The 22,857-nt window shown below is 43.4% G+C and overlaps 1 protein-coding gene and 1 long non-coding RNA gene across 2 annotated transcripts in view; one reads left to right on the top strand and one right to left on the bottom strand.

Annotated features, from left to right (window-relative positions):
* Positions 1–2,610: 2,610 nt before the first annotated feature.
* Positions 2,611–21,222, bottom strand: LOC311583620. Its single transcript, XR_014774610.1, has 4 exons — positions 21,175–21,222; positions 13,608–13,734; positions 9,296–9,462; positions 2,611–2,917 (listed from the first exon to the last, which is right to left on the bottom strand). It is a non-coding gene; the product is annotated as an uncharacterized lncRNA (long non-coding RNA).
* Positions 8,694–22,857, top strand: part of AGL (amylo-alpha-1,6-glucosidase and 4-alpha-glucanotransferase) — a 79,911-nt gene continuing 65,747 nt past the window's right edge. The window contains exon 1 of the mRNA XM_084757378.1: positions 8,694–8,781. The gene's annotated coding sequence lies outside the window, so the exon portion shown is untranslated. The remainder of the gene's footprint in view (positions 8,782–22,857) is intronic.

Raw genomic sequence — 22,857 nt, 5'->3', positions numbered from 1 at the left:
AGACAAACAGAGGAGTAAAATTAAATTCTAAAAAGTAAAGAGCTTGGTGATGACCCCTTCTAAACTCCAGAATAAATTAAAAGATGTTTTAGAATAGAAACAGAATTTTTATTTTTTGACTAAAAATTTTAATTTTTGTTTGTTTGTTTGTTTTGTTTTGTTTTTTGAGACAGGGTCTCTCTGTGTTACCCTTGGCTGTCCTGGACTCACTTTGTAGACCAGGCTGGCCTTGAACTCACAACAATCCGCCTGACTCTGCCTTGAGAGTGCTGGGATTAAAGGCATATGCCACCACACCTGGCTCTAAAATTTTAATTTTTATATCATATTTTATATAATACATTTGTTTTTAATTTTACATTTTAAATAAATTTTAGTATGTATACATTTGTGAACATCCATGTCTCAGTGCACATGTGAAGATCAGAGGAGAACTTGCTGGACTTATTTCCTCTCACCATGTGGACCTCAGGTCTTAGGGATAGGCTTGGTCCTAAATTCCTTTTACCCACAAAGTCGTCTGCCAGCCCCAGCAAATGTGTTTGACTAGAAGCTAATGCGTATTTAACTAATCACTCTAGGTTAATTGCCTTACTTTATCAGGATGATCTGTCAGAAGCATGCTGGTGAAACAACCAACTGGCTCTCCAAATTAAGTTTGGTAACATTTTTTTTTTTAAAGCACCTGGTTGTATCTGAGAGTAAGCAGATTGTCTAGACACTCCTGGCCCCAGCTTTACCTTTCAGCACCACTCTGATATTGTTACCCAAGTGTTCCATTAAAAAAAAACCACATTGGGAAGCTTCTGAGGTCTCAGGTGAAGTCTAGGCAACTGCCTGCTTGGATGTCAGCCTTTCTAAACTTAGTTGGTAAATCACATATGCAGCCCCCTCGGGACTCTGCGAGAGGACCTGGGATATCCTCCTGACAGAGAACTTGCCTTAAGGGAGCCAGCAGAGCAAGCCGATGGGAGGGAGGAGCAATTTTAAGCCAAATGGTTACTTGTCAATCCTTTATTTTCCAAAACTTAAACAGCGCCCGTTAGTTTGTTGTCAACAGGACACAAGAGTCCTCTGGGAAGAGCAAACCTCAACTCCATCAGACTGTCCTGTGCACATATCTGTGGGGCATTTTGTTGATTGATAACTGATGTGGGAGAACCCAGGTCACTGTAGGCAGTGTCACTCGTGGCCAGGGGTCCTGGGGTGTATAAGAAATCAGGCCAAGAGCCATGCATGGTGGCACATGCCTTTAATCCCAGCACTAAGGGGGGAGAAGCAGATGGATCTCTGTGAGTTTGAAGTTACCCTGGTCTACAGAGTGAGTTCCATGACAGCCAGCACTGTTGCCCAGAAAAAGCCTATCTCAAAAAGAAATAAAAAAGGGGGCGGGGGCAGGGGAGGGAGGGAAGGAGGAAGGAGAAGGAAGAAAGTGAGCGAAAAGGAAATAAAGAAAGCAGGCTGAGTGAGGCATGAGGAGCGAGCAAGCTAGGAAGCGGCGTCCTTCCTGCTGCAGCTCTTGTCCTGACTTTCCTCTGTGACGGACTGTGACAGGGACATGTAAGTCAGTCAAACAAGTCCTTTCTTCCCCAAGCTGCTTTCGGTCCTGGTGTTTATCACAGCAACTGACAGCAAACTACAACACATACTCTAAGGATGTGTGACACGGTCCTGTGGAAGTAGTAAGAAAAACCAAGGAGCCAGCTTCTGTTTCTCTGTTGATGGGGAAAGGTCCTCCTACAACTGATGGCAGAAAACAGCACATGTTTCTTCCTTAACAGACTCTGGGCACGGGCTTCATGCAGCCCTCTGGCTTTTAAAGTCTTTGGGAGGCGGCAATGCAGGATTATCTGGGGCTAGGATTAATACTTACCTGCACAGTGATCTGCTCCCCAGTTCACGTGGTTGTTAGCCCTCGTCCTACTGCGCCACTGATGGCTCCATCCCTGCAGGCTGATAGGGATCACCATCCTCAGTTCCTATTCACTGTAGCTACTTACTCACATACGCAAGCGCAGAAAGCGATCGAAACAGCCAGGACACACATGACAAACCATAGACGCAACGAGCCACCCTCTCTGCCATATTCCACGAGTGACAAACTCGTCATAGGTGCCATCTACACTCAAGGTAAGGAGGAAAAGGGTTTATACAGGCCATAACTATCAGGCGTCAGGGATAATAGGTGGCTTCTCTGGAGGTTTCTGCGCCTCAAGCTGGTTCTTCAAAAAGACTAAAAAGGTGGGGGAGACCCGTAGCGTGGGTTTAGTCCTGCTTCGGGACAGTGCTCGATGAGGCATTTCACAGTGGAACCATGTGAGCCTGAGAGCACTGGGAACCTAAAGGGATTCAGGGAACAAGCTGAGGCCGATGGGCGCGCTGAAAACAAGCTTTAAATTCTTTGTGTTTGACCTATTCTCTTTGAGCATAGGACCAGACTTTTAAGGAAAAGCCAGGATTGAAGTCAACAAATGTAAACGTCCACACAGTGGCAGCAGACACCAGCGTATTGTGTTTCGAATGCTTGCATCTAAGTGAGAACAAGTTTATTTCCTTTTATGGCAACTCACAGTTTCCTGAATGGGAAAGGCAGGGGGGTGGGGGGGATTACTTGCCCTGTTTCTAGTCCTCCATCCCCAAAGCACTGTCCCTAACATTGCCAATAAAAAACAAGGCCTCCACAACCCCCAGAGCAACAGCAAAGGTCCTGGGACGGAGCAATGAGGCCCCTGAAACACGGACTTAAGACTTCTAACAACACTAAGATCCCCAGATGTCTACATCACAGCCACATTACAGCTGGTGTGCTGTAAAGCCAGTCTTGTTCAGACTTAGTCCAGAATTAGCGCCCTCCTGCAAGAAGCTTCAGAAACTTGCCAACCTCCACCACGTGAGGATTCGGAGAGGCAGGCATCACCTACGAAGCAGAAAATAAAGCCTCATTAGACACCGAATCTTCCCGGAGCCTGGACTGTGGACCCACCAGACTGCAGAACTGTAAGGTATACAGAAGGTGGCACTTTGTTATAACGGTGTAAACAGAGACAAGGGAAATTGCAGTGATACCTTCTTATGAAAATGCATCTTGCATTGAAATAAAAAGATATTTTCCAGATCTTGCCACCAAGTTAATGAGATGCCTTGAGATCACTCAGGACCACATACTCAACTTGCTGTCCTACTACGTACTCGGCCTACTTAAGTGCAGCTTGCTTCTGAGAGAATAATGTAACCCGCCTTACTACGCCTTGGATCGTGTGTGCAGCTAGCTTTTGCAACCTAAGTTAAATGACAGCTTTAATATATATTTTTTAATGTATTTGCTTTTACTTTAGGTGTGTGAATATTTTGCCTGTATGTATGTATGTGCACATACATATGTCTGGGGCCCATGTAGACCCTCAAAGAATGTCAGCTCTCATGGAACTGGTGTTGCTGATGGTTTTTTAACTGCAATGTGGGTGCTGGGAATTAGACTCAGGTCCTCAGCAAGAAAAAGTGTTCTTAACGACTGAGACATCTCTCCTGCCCTCTATAGCACTAATCTTAAATTACATACTCTACCACATTTCTGATCAAAAAGTGTGTGTGTGTGTGTGTGTGTGTGTGTGTGTGTGTGTGTTGTGGAGATCTCTGATTGTGAGAAACCAGAAAAACTAAAATTGAATTTCAAGGGAATCAAAAACAGGCCATTGGAGAAGACTTTTTCTTTCAAGAACTAGTCACAATTGTTTGTTGTTGTTTTTTTCTTTTCTTTTTTTTTTCTTTTTAAGATTTATTTATTTATTTATTATGTATACAATGTTCTGCCTGCATATACACCTGCTTGCCAGAAGAGGGCACCAGATCTCATTATAGATGGTTGTGAGTCACCATATAGTTGCTGGGAATTGAACTCATAACCTTTAGAAGAGCAGACAGTGCTCTGAAGCCTCTGAGCCATCTCTCCAGCCCTGTTTTTTGTTTTTTTCTAGACACGGTTTCTCTATGTTATCTTGGCCATCCTGGACTCGCTTTGTAGACCAGGCTGGCCTCGAATCCACAGTGATCCACCTGCCTCTGCCTCCAGAGTGCTGGGATTAAAACCATGTGCCACCACGTCTGGCTCACAATTTTCTTTGGAGTATGTAGTTGATTAAAAATGCATTAAAAGGTCTGGAGAGATGGCTCAGTGGTTAAGAGCACTGGGTGCTCTTCCAGAGGTCCTGATCACCACCATCTGTAACTGTAGTCCCACGAATTCCAATGCTCCCTGGTGTGCAGATGCACATGCAGAGAAAATCATACATACACATCTTAAAATTTGTATTTACTATGTATACAATGTTCTGCCTGCATGTGTGCCTGCCTGTCAGAAGAGGGCACCAGATCTCAGTATAGACGGTTATGAGCCACCATAATTCTTTTTTAAAAATCCATTTAAAAAATCAATGCAAACATGTGGAATCCTACAAACATGGGCTCTAAATGGCTACTGAATATAATAACCATTCTTGTCGTAAGCCTGTCATTGTCATTTATCACTATGGGAGAATGACAAAAACAAACAGATTCCTGCAGTAGATGGGCGTCCAGTCAGGACAGAGACCTATTAGACAATTAGAAAGCAAATTCACTACAAGATGAAGAAAACAAAACAAAGCATGGAAGAGTGGCCAATGCAGGCCTCAGGAGGGAAGTCGGCCTTGGAGTAGATGTTGGACAGGGGTTGCCACATTGTCTTCAAATCCTCCTTCCCAAACACATCTTCATCGAATCTTCACCTAGGTGGTCCCAGCTCTTTTCTTGGTAACCATCTTGTTCCCAGGGTCCTCTCTCTAAGGACCCTTTCTGAAATGAAGACTGCTCCACAGAGGTCAGACGGACGTCATCCATTTAACCCCTTGGGTTAAATCTCTGTCAGAAATTTCTAGAAACCATTGCATTGGTTTCCATTTTTTATCTAAAGTCCAAGGGACACATGGCAACTCTCCTCCAAATTTTATTGCCATGCTGCCTTGACAGCTCCAAGGAGATCTGCTGGTTCTGAAGCGAGGCCAGCAACAACCAGCTGAAAAATAACACACTCCTCTCCTGCTCACAGCCTTATGAGTTTCTGCTATTATCTCTCCTAGAGCAAGAACGCCTTTGACTGCAGGGATACACACACACACAGGCATGCATGCACGGATGCATGTGCCCGCACATACACATACACGCACACATGCATACACACACTCACACAGACACAAATTCTGCACTCCTCACAAGGCAAATTATGCTCCCCAAATGACTTGATTTTGACAATACCCTGGACCCCTCTGGGCTTCCTCAAACACTGACAAACGTGCGAAACCTACTTAATCTCTCTCTTCAGAATATGGAAAACTAAATTCTTCTGTACCTTGAATCTGTACTTTACACAATTATGGAACAATGAGGAATAAGACCTCACTAGCTATCCTATGATACATAGAATCCTTTTATACTGAATTTACCCAAGAGACCAACCAGGTGAGTCCCCCTGACCTCTGTGGGGCAGTATTGCAATCACGGACCCACTTGCAGTTGAATTAAGACATGGAGACTTCTTTATAGCTTAAAGCTGTTGGCCTTATGTTAGGGCAGTCTCAGCCAGCTGTCTAAACTGATCCTGACTTCTCTGCCATGATGTCTCTCCATGTGGTTCTCACTCCTGATCCAGGTCCACCGATCTTCCTTTTGGTTTCTTCCATGTCTCTTCTGGTCTCCTGAATCACTTGCATCTCTGCCTGCCCAGAACTCCTGCCTCTGTACTTCCTGCCTCAGCTTTGGGCTGTTTGCTCTTTATTACACAAAAAAGCTGCACTCCAGTCTGAACCGATCATCAGCAACACACCACCTGATCCATCTCTACGGGTTGCCCTTTGGCAGGTGAGGAAGGGCAAGCATTTACAAATAGAAAACTGGTGAATGGCCATAGACATGACAATGCCAAAATCCTGCCAGCTCTCTCCATGTACAGAATTAAAAAGTGAAAATATAGGGGCATACCTTCTCACTATGAGGGAAGGTCATCCCAACCAGGCAGCATAGAAAATAGGTAATCTCCAGCACAGCAGCAGAAAGAGGACTCTAAGACAAAAGTTCTCTTTACATAGAAAGTGCTGGAATTATTTAAGGGTAAGTTTGCTCAATGTGTATTTGGGGAGGAGTGTCTGAACAGATTGTATTTCAAACAGAACAGGATATCATCAGGGAGGGCGAGGGTACCCAGGCCACTCCATCCCACCTCAAACTCGTTCTAGCTTTGCCAGGTTAAATCAGTACCTTGCCTTTACTCCATTTTACTCTGGTTAGTGTTATTATTTGGACCACTCAGTGCTTCCAGAATAAGACAAAGCAACAGACAATCTTGGATTTGTTGTTGTTGTTGATGTTGGTGGGGTACTTTTTATTTGGTTATTTTCTTTTGACTTTTGTTTTGCTTTGTTTTTGAGACAGGGTCTCACTATGCAGCTCTTACTGTCATAGAAGTCACTATGTTGACCAGGCTGGTCTCAAACTCAGAGATCCCTCAGCCTCTGCCTCCCAAGTGCTGGGATTAAAGGTGAGCATCACCATGACTAGTGTCACGACCCCTCCAGTGGAGTCTGTGTGACAAATGTTACTGCATAACCTGAGGTGATCACCCCTGCCCAGGGAAAGCCTCCTGGAATGGGCCTGATGTTTCTGCCAGGAGTAACTGATGGCAGCCTTCTTACTCATTTGTGTTGGAATATTCTGTCTTTGTTTTTTCTCCTAACCTACTCTCATATCAGAACTTTCCAGACATGACTATGTTGCTATGAACCAACCTAACTTGGGACTGCAGCCAAGGGTCATTCAGGCCCAGAGTTCACCACCAAGTTCCTCTCCACTTGTTAAAACAAACATAGCTAAGAATTAATCATCAGTTAATAGTTTATATTACGACTTACAAATAGAGTGTTTAAGAAAGCTCCAGATAGTGATGCTCAGATAAAAAGAAGAACTAAGAAAAAACTGTCTTGACACATAGATGTTTGCCATAACAAGAGAACATTGACCTTTGATAAAGAGGGCTAATGACTCAAGAATGGTGACTCAAGAATAATGACAACATTATTGCTTTGCACCCTGTATTTTGCATTGTGTACACCTGATTGCTTCACTGACTTCTGCCATAGACGAGCTCAGTTGGAGAAAGGTCCTTGGCAACAAGAGTCCTCGAAGCATCAGTGGGCAAAGATAAGGTGAGTGACAAACAGAGCAACCCAGGATGAGTTTGCATCTGAGTGTATTTTTCAGGCAAGCAGTCTAAATTTTTATACATACATTTCAAAAACAGGGGCTCAAGGTTGTGGTTACATTTTCCCACAGAGTAGATTCATGGAAGTCAGTGAGCAACCAAGCATACACAGTACAGGCGCAGAATGCAAAGTCATTGTGTTGTCATATTTTAAATTACAACTTTAAATGAAACAATACAGGGTACAGAACACACAGCAAAAACGTCATCACTTCTAAGTTACTGGCTTGGTATCAAAATGCATGTGCTCCCTTTGTCCCAGGGCCAATGTTCTCCCATAAGCGGAACTTATGCCCAACACCTGTGTGCCAAGACAGTTTTTTTCTTTTAGTTCTCTTTTCTAATATCTGAGCGCCACTATCTGGAGTTTTCTTTTGAAACGCTTTATTTCTTTGTAAGCCATAATACAAATTATTAACTAATAATTAATTTTTCAGTCATGTCTCTTTTAATAAGTGGAAGTGAAGCAGAACTACTCCAGCCCTTAACAGTCCCTGGCTGCAGTCCCTAGTTAGGGTCATCTCACAGCAACGTGGTCGTGCCTGAAAAGTCCTGATTTGGAAGTTAGAGTTAAGAAGAAAGAATAGATTCCAACACAGTAGGAGGGAAGAAAGCTGCAACCCATTACTCCTGGCAGGAACATGAGCCCCAGTCCAAGAGGCTCTCTCTTGGCTAGGGGTCGTAGCCTCAGGTCGTGTACTATTTGTCACACAGACTACACTGGAGAGGTTATGACAGACTTCTTTGAATGAAAAAAAATGTAACCATAAAAACACTTCCCTTTTCAAAAAATGTGTATAAAACTCTAGCTTGCTTGCCTGCAAAATACACTCAGATCAAAATCCCCTGTGTTTGACTCTGTCACTTTGCCTATCTTTGTTCATCGATGCTTCGAGAACTCCCGTTCCCAAGGACCTATGCCCGACTGAGATGGTCCGTGGAAGACTAGCTTCAATCCTGCATATTTGTTGTTCAGAATCAATTAAGAGCAGCACAGCCTGAAGAACGTGTTATTTGTTATTGTCACAAAGGCAGCATCTCCTACTCACAGAGCTGTACGAAGAAGGATTTTGCTAAGAAAACTTGAGACCCACGAAAGAAACCAGTACCCTACTGGGCATGCCCACCAACCCACGTTCATTCTGTGAGCTATTGTGACTGATGATAGAGAGCCGTGGGGTTTTTGGTTTGGTTTGGTTTGGGTTATTGTTGTTGTTTGTTTGTCTTGCTTGCTTTTGTTTGGGGTTTTGGTTGTTTGTTCGTTTGCAGCTTCCGTAACTCAGTTGTGAGGCTATCAACCATGAATTTTACAGGTAACATCTCCTCAGTGTCAGGAGGCTGAACACGCTTATGCCTCCTCTCCTCTCGGATCTGGAGATAGGGCGCTTGGTTAGTCACGGTCTTCTTAGACAAAGTTGTCACAGACGCGTGAAGAAGGGACCAGTTCATGACAGTGAGTTGCAGAACTGAGACAAGAGAAGGAAACTGCCACGGTAAGGCAGCATGTAAAGGCATCTAAGCCAACCTGGTCCACCCGGGGGCAAGTTTACACTCAGGAGAAGCCGGGGGTTGTCAAGGCTTTGGTCACTAATCTGTAGGGGTTTGCGGTTAGCAACAAGGACTCAGGGAACTACCGGACGGCACAGAACTTGCCCTCCTGGAGCGACTCAATAGATTCTCATTCTGGGAAGAGCGACCGAGGGAACTGAGCTGGAGTTGAGGTCAACTTTAACAGATTTCTTTTCAACAAGCATAACACCAGGGAAGTGAGACAATGCATACTCAGGTACAACTACTGCTCGTACACCAGCTGCCTCTGGGGATTTAAGTCAGGACTTAACCCACATACAGACTATAAACACAGATGAGAAACAGAGAGAGATACATACACTGGGGAGGGCAGGATGGATAGATAAATAGATAGATAGATAGATACACACACATACATACATACATACATACATACATACATACATAGTTACATGACACGTAGATATAAATACATACATAGGGGCTGGAGAGACAGCTTAGAGGTTAAGGACACTGGCTGCTTTTCCATAGGTCCTGAGTTCAGTTCCCAGCAAGCACACGGTGACTCACAACCATCTATGATGAGATCTGGTGTCCTCTTCTGTTGCGCAGGTGTGGAGGAATGTCTTGAATGGATGTAACAACTGTCAATAAAGCGCTGGTTAGCCAATAAGCTGGGCAGAAGGACAGGAAGTGGAAAGCGGGGCTTCTTTGAGAGGGGGTGGAGCCAAGTTTGACAGTTGAGAGGGGAGGACATTTGAGAGGGGAGCCGGACTGGTAGTGAAATGGTCGGAGAATCACCATAGTGGCAAGTGCTTGGGGTATAGATACATTATGAGGTTTAGAGTAGTTTGTTTATGTTAGTTTAGGAGTAGATTTGTATGTTTAGATTCTGCCCAGTGTAGTGCTGGCAGCTTTAAAGTATGCTTCAGACTCTGTGTCATTTATTAGCCATCTAAGACCAAATCGATACATTTTTACTGTAACATGCAGGTATATATGGAAGCAGAACACTGTATACATAATAAATAAATATTAAGAAAACAGATACATGGATAGATGTGGCAGCATACTTCTACCTTGAGTGAGAACTTTGGCAGCATTTTTTTTTCCAAGACAAGGTTTCTCTGTGTAGCCCTAGCTGTTCTGGACTTGCTTTGTAGAGCCCGCTGTCCTCGAACTCACAGGGATCCACCTGCCTCTGCCTCCCAGAGTGCTGGGATTATAGGCGTGCACCATCACGCCCAGCTTTGGGTGAGAACTTTTAAACAAGACAGCATAAAAGCGTGCTGATCAGGCACTCACACCCTCACTTGCTCACAAATGCTGACAGTAAAAGACACAGGATTCTTGGGGAAATAAAAGGAGGCTTTTCAGGGAAATAGCAGGCTAGGCTGGCTGCCAGTGTAAACTCGTAGGTTGTAGGGGGGAGCACTGAGAGCAGCTACTTCCACCCAAGCTTTAACAGCATTCAACTCGTGTGTGTTCTTTTTTTTAAATTAATTTATTCTTGTTACATCTCAATGGTTATCCCATCCCTTGTATCCTCCCATTCTTCCCTCCCTCCCATTTTCCCCTTACTCCCCACCCCTATGACTGTTCCTGAGGGGGATTTCCTCCCCCTGTATATGCTCATAGGGTATCAAGTCTCTTCTTGGTAACCTGCTATCCTTCCACTGAGTGTCACCAGGTCCTCAAGACCCAGCTATACCACTCCTTGGAATATACCCAGAAGATGCTCCAGCACACAACAAGAAAATTTGCTCAACCATGTTCATAGCAGCCTTATTCATAATAGCCAGAACATGGAAACAGCCTAAGTGTCCCTCAGTAGAAGAATGGATAAACCTGTGTGTTCTTAAAGCTTTAATTTTTGATGCTGAGGATTGAATCTAGGACCTTGTACAAAGATTCGCTCTCTCCCTCTCCCTCTCCCTCTCCCCTCACTTCTCTCTCTCTCTCTCTCTCTCTCTCTCTCTCTCTCTCTCTCTCTCTCTCTGTGTGTGTGTGTATGTGTGTGTGTGTGTGTCTGTGTCTGTGTCTGTGTGTGTCTGTGTCCCTAATATTAGGGGCTAAAAAGAAAGTTTCACAACTAAAAATAGCTGAGTTAACACAGTGTTCTTCCACATGCGCAGACGGCCTCTGTCCACCTAATACAGCTGTCGGTTGAAATCTGCCAACGAGACAGTTAAAAATAGATGACTAGTTTCCCCAGTAAGGGTATTGCATGACTGATCTACACGGTGTTCCATATTTGTTTGTCTATAATAGTTATTTCCAAGTATCCTTGCTTGTGTTCCCTTAAGAGAAATGTGAAAAAGTATGTGTCCTTCACACGCTTCAAGTTGGCCATTGGTGCTTTTTAATATGTTTAGGTGACTGAAAAGTTTGTTTGTCTGTGTGTCACAATTCTGCTATAACAAGCATAAGCCAGAATGTAGCTGTTCCTGTTTTGTAGTCATATTTTCAGTACCAAAAATAAATCTGTTCTTACATGGAGACGAGAATGAAAGTGTTGTTAGAAGTACCCTCCCGTTTTGTTTGTTTGCTTGTTTTTTGGATTTTCCAAACCAGATTTCTCCGTGTAGCCTTGGCAGTCCTGGGCTTGCTCTGTAGACCAGGCTGGTTCAGAACTCACAGAGATCCACCTGCCTCTGCCTCCTAAATGCTGGGATTAAAGACGTGTGCCATCACAGCTGGCTCTGTGTGTGGGGGGGGGGCAGGTATTTTGAGACAGGGTTTCTCTGTGTAGCCCTTGCTGTTCTGGAACTTACTCTACAGACTAGGCTGGCCTGGAACTCCCAGAGATCTCCCCCACCCTCTTCCCCACCCCCAACCCCTGGACTGCTTTTGTCTCCCAAGTGCTGGGATTAAAGGCTTGCATCACCACATCGAGCCTCACTTCCAGAATTTCTAAAACATACACACAAAAAGGTTTTATCTAGGCTCACCAAATTTTTACTAATTTAATTGTTTTTCTTTTCTTCTTCTTCTTCTTCTTCTTCTTCTTCTTTTCCCTCTCTCTCTCTCTCTCTCTCTCTCTCTCTCTCTCTCTCTCTCTCTCTTTCTCCCTCTCTCTCTCTCTCTCAGACAGGGTTTCTCTGTGTAGCCCTGACTATCCTGAAACTCACTCTGTAGACCACTCTATAGACACTTGTCTTTGCTGAGTACTGGGATTAGAGTCCAGCTCTACCATGGCCTAGCAATTTAATTGTTTTTCATTGACTTAGAGACACTTTGTTGCCTCAATAAAACCATAGGGAACTGATGTCAAAATAATATTATATCAGAAATTGTGCATTCAAAGCAAATTTTTTGAATGGACTACAAATTTGGAACAAATTATATTCTTAGGATAAAATGAAGTATTTGGTTTTCTGGTTTGTTTGTTTGTTTGTTTGTATCATTGGCCAAGTGTGTTAGCACATGCCTGTCATTTCAGGTAGAGGCAGGAGAATTAGAAATTCAAGACCAGAGCCTGGTGGTGTCTAGCACTCTTTTAATCTCAGCATTCAGGAGGCAGAAGCAGGTGGATCTCTGTGAGTTTAAGGCCAGCCTGGTCTATTAAATGAGCCCAGGACAGCCAAGGCTACATAGAGAAACTCTGTCTCAAAAAACAATAAATAAACAAACAAACAAATAAATAAATACCAGAAACCCTGTCTCTAAAAGCCATAAATAAATAAAACTCTGTCTTGAAAAAAACATAAACAAACAAATAAATAGAAATTCAAGACCAGTCTAGGGTATATTAGATCCTCTCTAAAACACAAAAACAAAGAAAAGGAAGCAGCTGGAGAAATGGTTCTCCAGAGGATTCAAGTTCTTTTCCCAGCATCCACATCAGGCAGCTCTCAACCACCTATGTCTCCAGTTCCAGGGCATCCCACAACCTCTTCTGGCCTCTGGACACACGCTTGCACGCGCAAGCACACACACAACTACATCTTTAAAATACAGAATCATGGGGCTGGGGGATATATCTCACTCATGCACGAGTCTCTGCTTTTGATTCCCAGTACTCTTAAATACATTAATTAACTAATAAAAAAATGTAAAGACAGAGGGGGAAGAAAGGAAAGAAAATTATGGACTTGATAAATAGAACAAATAACCGAACAGATTCATATTTTCTTTTTTCCTTTTCTTGAAAATGGAGTCTTTTCTCATACAATCCATTTCCTCTCCCTCTGCTCCTCCCAGCTCCTCCCTACCACTCTCCTTTCCACTTTCTTTCTGTCTATCATTAGAAAAGAACAGGCTTCTAAGAGGTAACAACCTACTAACAGTGGTGGCGCACACCTTTAATCCCAGCACTTGGCAGGCAGAGGCAGGAGGATCATTGTGAGTTAGAGGCCAGCCTGGTCTACAAAGTGAGTTCAGGACAGCCAAGGCTGCTACACAGAAAAACCCTGTCTTGGGAGGGAAAAAAAAAATCCCAGTTGCGAGAGATAACAACCAAGCATGACAAAATAAAATATAAGATAAAGCAAAAACCATCACATAGGCTCATATTTCCTTTTTCATGATTTAAAATGATTATATGCGTTGCTTCTGATAGCCGAGATAGCATTAGCATTGGAAAGGGAGGACTTTATCTTTCTTGTTTTAATTTGTGTGGGTGTGTGGGTGTTCATTCTAGACCAGCCAAGGTCTATAAAGTTCCAGGCCAGCTAGAGCAACGCACTACGTGTAAAAAAACAAAAAACACTTCCACAAACTTAAAGTGTTTGGATCAAGAAAAAAAAAAAAAGTCACAAGAGGGCAGGGCCGGCTGATGGATACTTACTATAGTTTACTAAGAAGGAAATGGCGCTCCATTGCTTTCTGACAGTGTGACAGCAATCTTAAAAGCCGGACCCTTTGCGTGGGTTTTTGTGCCAGGTAGAGGAGGCGCCTGGAAGCCAATTGGTTACCTAAGGACAGAAAACACAGGACACTGTAGTTCCTGTAAGACAGAAATGTCATTGTCAGTCTCACAGGAAGTTGAGTTCAGCTGCAGTTTCTCCCACCAGCTGCAGGATGATGATTCCTGGTTTGGTCAGATAGCCAAGATCTAGCCACTGGGAGCATTTTGAGAGAAGGGAGCTGCTTGAGCATAAAGTGCCCCCAGGACACTCAGTGAGTGGCGTTGTTGCGGAAATCTTTGGAATAAGCGCTCCTTTCTCACGCCAACGTGAGTGGAAGAGAGGAGATGTCATCCATGTGCGGAAGCCAGGACAGCTCCTGAAAAGCCTTTAAATCCCGTTTATAACAAAGCTGGAGTCCACTTGGCACTTTTATTTTTGTACTCTTAAAACCCCAACGTGGAGCCGGGCGTGGTGGCGCACGCCTTTAATCCCAGCACTCGGGAGGCAGAGGCAGGTGGATCGCTGTGAGTTCGAGGCCAGCCTGGTCTACAAAGCGAGTCCAGGCCAGCCAAGGCTACACAGAGAAACCCTGTCTCTAAAAACAAAAACAAAACAAAAACAAAACCCCAACGTGGGGCAGGCAAACAAGATCGTACAGAAGTTTACACGGCTGTCAGCAGGTAGTACGGCTTTAGCTCGTTTTCCAGGTCATTCTGTTTCAGGTAACAGGTCATGCTTGGTGAATGGGCTGAACAAGCCCGCTTTAAGTAAATTACTAAACCAATCAACCAGCATCTAATGATTGGTCTTTGCTGCCTTGTTCTACTTCAGCCTGGCAACTGACTTGTTCTAAATGTGTTTTTGGCAAACTTCTCTCCCTATTGCTTCACCCATCCTGTGTGGTGTGTGGAGAAAGTGAGGAAACGGAGGATATGTTTCAGAGTGGGGGAGTCTTAGGAAACAAGCCATGATGTTGTTGGTGCTTATCACCCGGCATGGCTTAAGTGTAAGTCACAGACAACGGTTCTGAATGAGATTTTGGTGATATAAGCAAAAGCAAGGCATACAAAAAGGTCTAAATTCCAAGGTGCCAATATGTTCCTTCAGGGCTTCTTTCTTAAACCTCATTTATAACAAAGATGATAAAAATAGAGGGAAAAAGGACCTATGGTGAGAGAAAAGAGCCAATTCCACAGTGCCATTTCCTGTCCTCTACATGTACAGGGTGCCATGTGCTCCTGCACCTTAAAAATATAAATAAGAAATGAAACTTTTTTTTCCTGGTTTTTTGAGACAGGGTTTCTCTGTGTAGCCATTGGCTGTCCTGGACTCACTTTGTAGATCAGGCTGGCCTCGGAGTCAGAGTGATCCTCCTGCCTCTGCACCCCCCCCCCCAGTGCTGAGATTAAAGGTGTGTGCTACCACACCCAGCTGTGAAACTTTTAAAATAATAAGGGAAAGTGACCCACTTTTTAAAAGATTTTTTTTCCTTGCCAAGTGCAGTGATATGCATATATAATCCTGACACTCTGAAAACTGAGACAAAGGACTGCAAGTTCAAGGCCAGTCTGAACTGAGTTGGGATTTTCAGGTGATCCTGGCCTCCAGGATAAGGCTTTGTCTCAAGATACAAACAACACAAAAAAGGAAGGAATGGAGGAAGAGCTTTTCTTTAAGTGGTTTACATTTATAGGACAAAATGAGAAAACCCAGGGTTGAAACAGAGAAAACATAGCTACTGCTGGGAGGACATTTCCAGGATTCAGAATTCCTGTGGTGATGTGAAAAAAACAAAAATTGACCTTGACAGAGACAGCCACAAAGTAGCTATTTTCTTCATGTAAAAAGCACTGGGAACCTGCTAAAAATCCACAATATTAAAATTAAGGACAACATGCTTTTTCTGGTGGAATTCAGCAGTAGGCAGAATCTCAGACACACCAGTGTGACTGAGAGAGGTGCCATGGTCAAGAAAGGGCCAGAAAACATGGCCTAGAAAGGGTCAGAGAGCAAGTGTCTCCCCTGAAAGCTAAAGTGGCACTTTGTCCCCACAAACGAAACATTCTGGACAGTGGTGTAAGTTTGGCCAGAAGGCAAAAATGTTAAAGAGGATGAGGGAGGGAAGATTTCCACTTCAAGGTCGGCCTGGGCTACACTTTTATTTAATGCCAGGTGTGTCAGTCCACAGCTATAGCTGCAGCCATTGAAAGGATGCTGCAGGAGGATGGCTGCAAGTTTGGCAGTGTAGCTGTCCATGGTGATTTTCAGGTCAGCATCGGATAGAGAGTTCCATGGGATAGAGACCTTGTTTCTAAAAACAAAGTAAAACAAAATTCATCCAAGAAAAACATGAAAATTTCAGTATTTTGTTTTTGTTTTGTTTTGTTTTTTGATCTTTCAAGACAGGGTTTCTCCATGTAGCCTTAGCTGTCCTGGACTTACTTTGTAGACCAGGCTGGCCTCCCAGAGATCCAACTGCCTCCGCCTCCCGAGTGCTAGGATTAAAGGTGTGCGCCACCACCGCCCGACTAAAATATGAGGGATTTAAAAGAAAGAGGCATATTACCGTGGCAAAATAAGAGAGGGTGGCTGATGGTAAACAAAGTGACAAGTTTTAGAATTAAAAAAGAAAAAAAAAAACCTCAACCTTTAAAATGGTCAGCATATGTCAGAAAAGTTGAAAGTTGAGATTCCTAAACATGAGAATGGGGTGGGGTAGAGGGATGTCAGCAAGATGGCTCTGACCCAGCAGGGAAAATACTTGTCACCAAGCCTGGCAATCTGAATCCTATACCTGGGATCCACATTCAAGAACCAACTGGTGCAAGTTGTCCTCTGATCTGTGCACATATGCTTGACACATAAGCACCCGTACACATATATACAAATGAACAAACAAACAAACAAACAACAAAGAAAGGAAGGAAGGAAGAAAGAAAAAAGAAAGAAAGAAAGAAAGAAAGAAAGAAAGAAGCAAATGCCCTCTGATTCCACACATGGCACAGGAGCACCCATAGACATACACACAAACAATCAAACAAGTAATTGCTCTCTGTTTTGTCTTGTTTTGTTTTTCGAGACAGAGTTTCTCTGTGTAAGCCTTGGCTGTCCTGGACTCGCTTTGTAGACCAGGCTGGCCTCGAACTCACATTATCTGCCTGCCTCTGCCTCCCGAGTGCTGGGATTAGAGGCATGTGTCACCACGCCCTGCTAAATGTGATTTTTTAAAAAAAATGCAGGTGTAAGGAGACATAGGTGAGCACATAAAGGCATGCTAGGTGCCACTCACACGTGAATATGTGAATGTGTTATAATGGATTCTGCATTCTTTTTTTTTTTTTTTTTTTTTAATGTGCATTGATGTCTGTGTGAGGGTATCCAGTCCCCTGGAACTGAGGTTACAGACTGTTGTGAGCTGCTATGTAGGTGCTGGGAATTGAACCTGGGTTCTCTGGAAGAGCAGCCAGTACTCTTAACAGCCAAGCTATCCCTCCAGCTTCCGGATTCTGCATTCTTAGCAAACTTCTAAGTGGTGCCAGTGCTACTGGGCCCAGGATGAAGCTTTGAGAAGCAAAGACCTGACAATTCCCAACGTATTGCAGCACCCTGGGAACCCACACAGAAACTCTCTACACTCAACTATGAAGTACATAGACTGTACCAAGATTAGGAAGTGGGGAAAATAAACCTTTACTCGAGACTCATTCAAATGTCACTTTTCACTAATCTCCATTAACATAGCTTTGCCATGAGAACGCTTGTGCTACTTCCTAGATAGCCCCGGTGTATGCCCACCTGGTGACATGCCATGAAAATACATGTGGGGTTATCATAAAACTCAGTGGCACATGTTTACACATGTTTAACACAGAATTTTCACAGTGGCACATCTGTGGGCTTACATGAGTAGAACTGCTAAAGTCTCAGATAAACCACAGGCTTTCTAAATTGAACCATGTACCCAGGTGCCAAAAGAAGTATTTCCTGCTCTCTGCCCACCAGGGAAAACTCAAGACATATGATCAGCATACTGAGCCCTGCCAATAAGAGTCTGGAATATGTTAAGGATTGTAGAACTATCAGGTTTCCTCCATGCATCATGCATCAATCCTAGGTGACAGTCTCGGCCTATTAAGTAGCAAGTCTTCTTCCTAGACTGCATGCCTATGTTCTCAACATGTTCTCCATCTGGTAAACTGAGCAACCACTTCAGTTTTAATTTGTATTCCAATTCTGCAACAAAGTTTGAAGAGTAGCAAAGAACCCTAGACAATATGATTTCTGAGCTCCTGGTATTATACCCAGCTCTTGTAGCCCCTTCCCAACCTTTTCACACTGAATGCTGTTTGTATCTGCTACCTGTGGTCGAACAGCAAGGTTAACAGCAAAGATGGCAGCGTTTGTCTAAGTGATGAAACTTAGAGTTAGAATCACTACGCCAGATGGAATTCTTGCCTGTGTGTATCATCCTTGGTGGGACCTAATATTGTCTCTGATACTATGCTTTTTGTTTGTTTTGATTTTGTTTTTGTTTTTTGGGGTTTTGTTTTGTTTTTTGGTTTTTTTGAGACAAAATTTCTCTGTTTAGCCTGGCCTGTCCTGGACTCACTTTATAGACCAGGCTGGCCTTGAACTCACAGCAATCTACCTGCCTCTTCCTCCCCAGTGCTAGGATTAAAGGCATGTGCCACCACACATGGCTTGATTTTGTTTTGTTTTGTTTTTGAGATAGGATTTATCTGTGTATCCTTGGCTATCCTGGACTCACTTTATAGACCAGGCTACCTTGAACTCACAGCAATCCACCTGCCTCTGCCTCCTTGAGGTCTGGGATTAAAAGTATATGCCACCACGTCCAGCGACACTATGCTGTTCTGGTCCACACAAAAAATTAGACGGTTTAACCATTACCTTCAGGTCTATGTATTTCCATAATACTTTCTCACCACGTCAGAAGTTTAAGAAATCTGATTTCTAGCTGGGCATGGTTGTGCATGCCTTTAATCCCAGCACTTGAGAGGCAGATCACTGTAATCAATTAGTGTAATCAATGAACAATAATATGCCCAGACAGTATATGTAGCCTGTGTTCAGGAAATAAAACTTTCTTAAGTGCTACTTAGCCTAACCTTATGTTTTGCTGATTTTCTACTCTGTGGCATTGAGGATCTACCACCCCTTTGCTACTGTGTAAGCAGGAAAGTGACTCTCACAGCCACAGTAAGTTGAGAAGAGGGCTTTTTATAAACCTCCGGCAGTCAAAATAGATTGGCCTTTGTGCTTAGACCACTGACCTTTTCTGAGTTTACTTGACTGACAGTAAAATACTCCTGACAAGTGCTCTGTGAGTTAGTTTTTTCTGGCTATCAAATCATATAGCAGATGTATCACTAATAGATTATACATCATCTATTTTATTTTCAGAGATCATACTATGTGGCAATCCACATAAAACAAACACCAACTTTGAGAAGTTCACCAAAGGGCTTTCTTTTAGTTCTCTTTCTGACTTTATATTCTGTTTTCCCATCTGCTCTCAGTTTAGCAACTTAACTGTTAAGATTTGAATAATTCAGGAGCTTATACTGCTTTGAAAGGAGCAAGTGATCAATAATGGCATGAAGAAAAGAAAAAGTGCGGTCCTATCTTACAATCACTTCTAAATCTCTCCACAGTCTGAAGCCGAATGACAAAACTACTTACTTGTGCATTAGTCATAGAATTCAATTTTATATTTATATGTCCCAGTTAAGTATGAATCGTACTGAGTTTGATGGTTGCACTCTCTTAGCAGAGAGAGAGAGAGAGAGAGAGAGAGAGAGAGAGAGAGAGAGAGAGAGAGGAGGAAAGGCCGAAGTGAGCTCTGCTGTTGTTTGGATCATTCCCAAGCTGTTAAGTGCTTGCAGTCTCCCTGCTGCAGCCCACTACAGTAGCCTCTAGTATAGGTAAGTAACTTCATGAGAAAAGAGCTTTGTCATTTCAACCTCACTCTGAGTAAGAGACAGATGCCTAAGTCAGAAAACCTAATGTAATGTATTGTGGCACAATTAGTTATTGATTCATCTCCAAGACATTGCTAAGAAAATTAATTTAAGCCTAACTAAAATAATTAAGAGCAGTGCTACTTTTGAATACTTAGTAAATGCTATACTTAGCACCCTGCTAGGCATAACTTTACCAGGAGTTTGGCAGAGTCCTTCGGCTCTGCTCTGTGCTGCAAACTTAGTGCCACTTAGGTGGAGTACAGTATTAGGCAAACCGATGGGATGGAGGTGGTGGATCCAAAGGAAGGGTCCTGGGATGGTTAAGAAGATAAAGATAGCAGGGTGGTGGTGGTGCACACCTTTAATCCTACCACTTGGGAGGCAGAGGCAGGTGGATTGCTGTGAGTTCCAGGCCAGCCTGGTCTACAAAGTGAGTTCAGGACAGCCAGGGCTACACAGAAAGACACTGTTTCGAAGAAGAAGAAGAAGAAGAAGAAGAAGAAGAAGAAGAAGAGGAGGAGGAGGAGGAGGAGGAGGAGGAGGAGGAGAAGAAGAAGAAGAAGAAGAAGAAGAAGAAGAAGAAGAAGAAGAAGAAGAAGAAGAAGAAGAAGAAACAGCTCTGTTACAGGCAGGACTAATTTTCCATCTGCAGTTATGTCTTAGTTTGCTCCTGATGCTGGCTTAAAATAGCCTAACAAACTCATCTTAGAGGAGAAGAGGGTTTATTTTCATTCACAATTACAGTCCCTCATACTGGGAAATCAAGGTTGCAGAAACTTGAACCAGCTAGTCACAGCCACAGTCAAAAGCCAAGAGAGAGGGGCTGGAGAGATGGCTCAGAGGTTAAGAGCACTGGCTGGGCTTCCAAAGGTCCTGAGTTCAATTCCCAGCAACCACATGGTGGCTCACCACCACCTAGAATGAGATCTGGTGCCCTCTTCTGGCATATAGGTGTACATGTGTGTGTGTGTGTGTGTGTGTGTGTGTGTATATATATATTATATATATATATATATATATATATATATATATATATATATATATATATAAAATCTTTTTAAAAAAGTTAAGAGAGAATAATGCACACATGTGCTCAGCGCACTTTTTCCTTTTGTATACAGTCCAGGACCCAAACCCAGGGAATGACACCTCCCACTTTAAAGATGGATCTTCCTACATCTGTTAACATAATTAGTGCATACACACTAGTGTGTGTGTGTGTGTGCACTCACACATACACACCCACCAGACATGCCCACAGGCCATCCTGCTTTAGACAATTCCTCACTGAGATTTCTTTGCCAGGTGGTTCTAGGTTTTGCCAAGTTGACAGTTCAAAACTAAGCACCCGAATCTACCATGGAAATAGTGAGCTGATTCCAGCACAGGTTTATGAACAGAGAAGACCTAGGTACACAGGGGACTCTGTAGTGAAATCAGGGTATCAGAGAGGCTGAGGCACATGCTGGGGGATCCATTTATACTCTGCCAAAGCCAAGGAAAAAAAAAATAAGGGAGTTACCAGCTGCAGACATCAGTAGCTCATGCCAACTGCACAGCTAGAAGCAGGGCCACACAGGCATCTTCCTATGAGGCAAAGACCAGCATATTCAGGTTCATATGAGGCTCCTCTCTGCACGCCATACACCTTACTATAGAGAAGGGGAACGGGGGATCAGGGAGCATAGAAAGAGAGAAGCAATTATTTCAAAGAGGTGGAGATTAAAGAGACCACTTAAGTATGATCATTTAAATACTTAGCTTTAAAGCAGATAAGACTCAAATGGTTTTTATTTTCTGATCTGTAGTTGGGGAAAGGCAATCAGAATTCACGTGTATGCACATACATGCATAAGGACACCAGCAGTCACCTTAGGTGTCATTCCTTGGGAGCTTTCAATCTTAAAGCAAACATTCTCTTTATGTATGTATGTACATATATATATATTTGACATAGGGCCTCACTATGTAGCCTGGATGGCCTAAAACTCACTGTGTAGGGGCTGGAGAGGTGGCTCAGCGGATAAGAGCACTGACTGCTATTCCAGAGGTCCTGAGTTCAATTCCCAGCAACCACATGGTGGCTCACAACCATCTATAATGTGATCTAATGTGCACTGTATACATAATAAATAATAAATTAAAAAAAAAACTCACTGTGTAAATCAGGTTTACCTTGAACTCACAGAGCTCTAACTGCCACCATACCCAGCCTAGGAGCCTCCATCTTACATTTTGAGACAAGGACTATCACTGGGACATGAGGCTAACTGATTAAGCTAGGCCAGCTGGCCAGCAAGGCCCAGGGATCTGCCCATTTCTGTCTCCTTAACACCAGAATCATGAGCAGACGCCACCGTGCTCTTCCAGTGTGTGTGGCAAGCATCTCAAAACTGCAGCCATGACTCAGCAGTAGCACAAGCACAAGGACTTGAATTCAGATCTCCAGCACTTTCATTAAAAGTTGAGTGTAAACCGGGCAGTGGTTGTAGCGCACGCCTTTAATCGCAGCATTTGGGAGGCAGGCAGATCACTGTGAGTTCCAGGCCAGTCTGGTATGCAAAACGAGTCCAGGACAGTCAAAGCTACACAGAGACACAGAGAAACCCTCTCTTGAAAAAAAAAAGTTGCATGTAGTTAGCCAATAAGGTCAATTTGTAATCTAAGTGCTGGGGAAAATAGGTAGTAGGTAGGGACAGAAGGATTTCTCGGCTTGCTGGCTGCCAGCCTTGATACGATTTCCATGAGGGAATAAGTTAGGTAGAGATAGAAAAGAACACCAAGCATCCTCTGGTCTCCATGTGCACACACATCCATACACATACACCACAGTAACACACACACACACACACACACACACACACACACACACACACACACACACACATTTAAAGACTAGAATATTCACTTATATCTAAATGGTGGAAATATATTTTGCAATCCAGACAATATCTGTCTCAAAGAGCCTTGCAGAGATGGATAAAATTAAACAGACAAACTGTAGCTAGGCATGATAGGAGCCTTTAATCCCAGCCCTTGGGGAGGCAGAGGCAGGTAGATCTCTGTGAGTTTGAAGTCAGCCTGGTCTACAAAATGAGTCCAGGGTAGCCGAGGCTACACAGAGAAACACTGTCTCCAAAAGCCCAAAACCAACCAAACAAAAAAACAGACAGTTTGTGCAGAACACAGCACAGAGTGACGGAGC

Source organism: Acomys minous, assembly GCF_964271855.1.
Source record: "Acomys minous genome assembly, chromosome: 14".
NCBI lineage: Eukaryota > Metazoa > Chordata > Mammalia > Rodentia > Muridae > Acomys > Acomys minous.
This window is presented reverse-complemented; position numbering and strand designations above follow the sequence as displayed.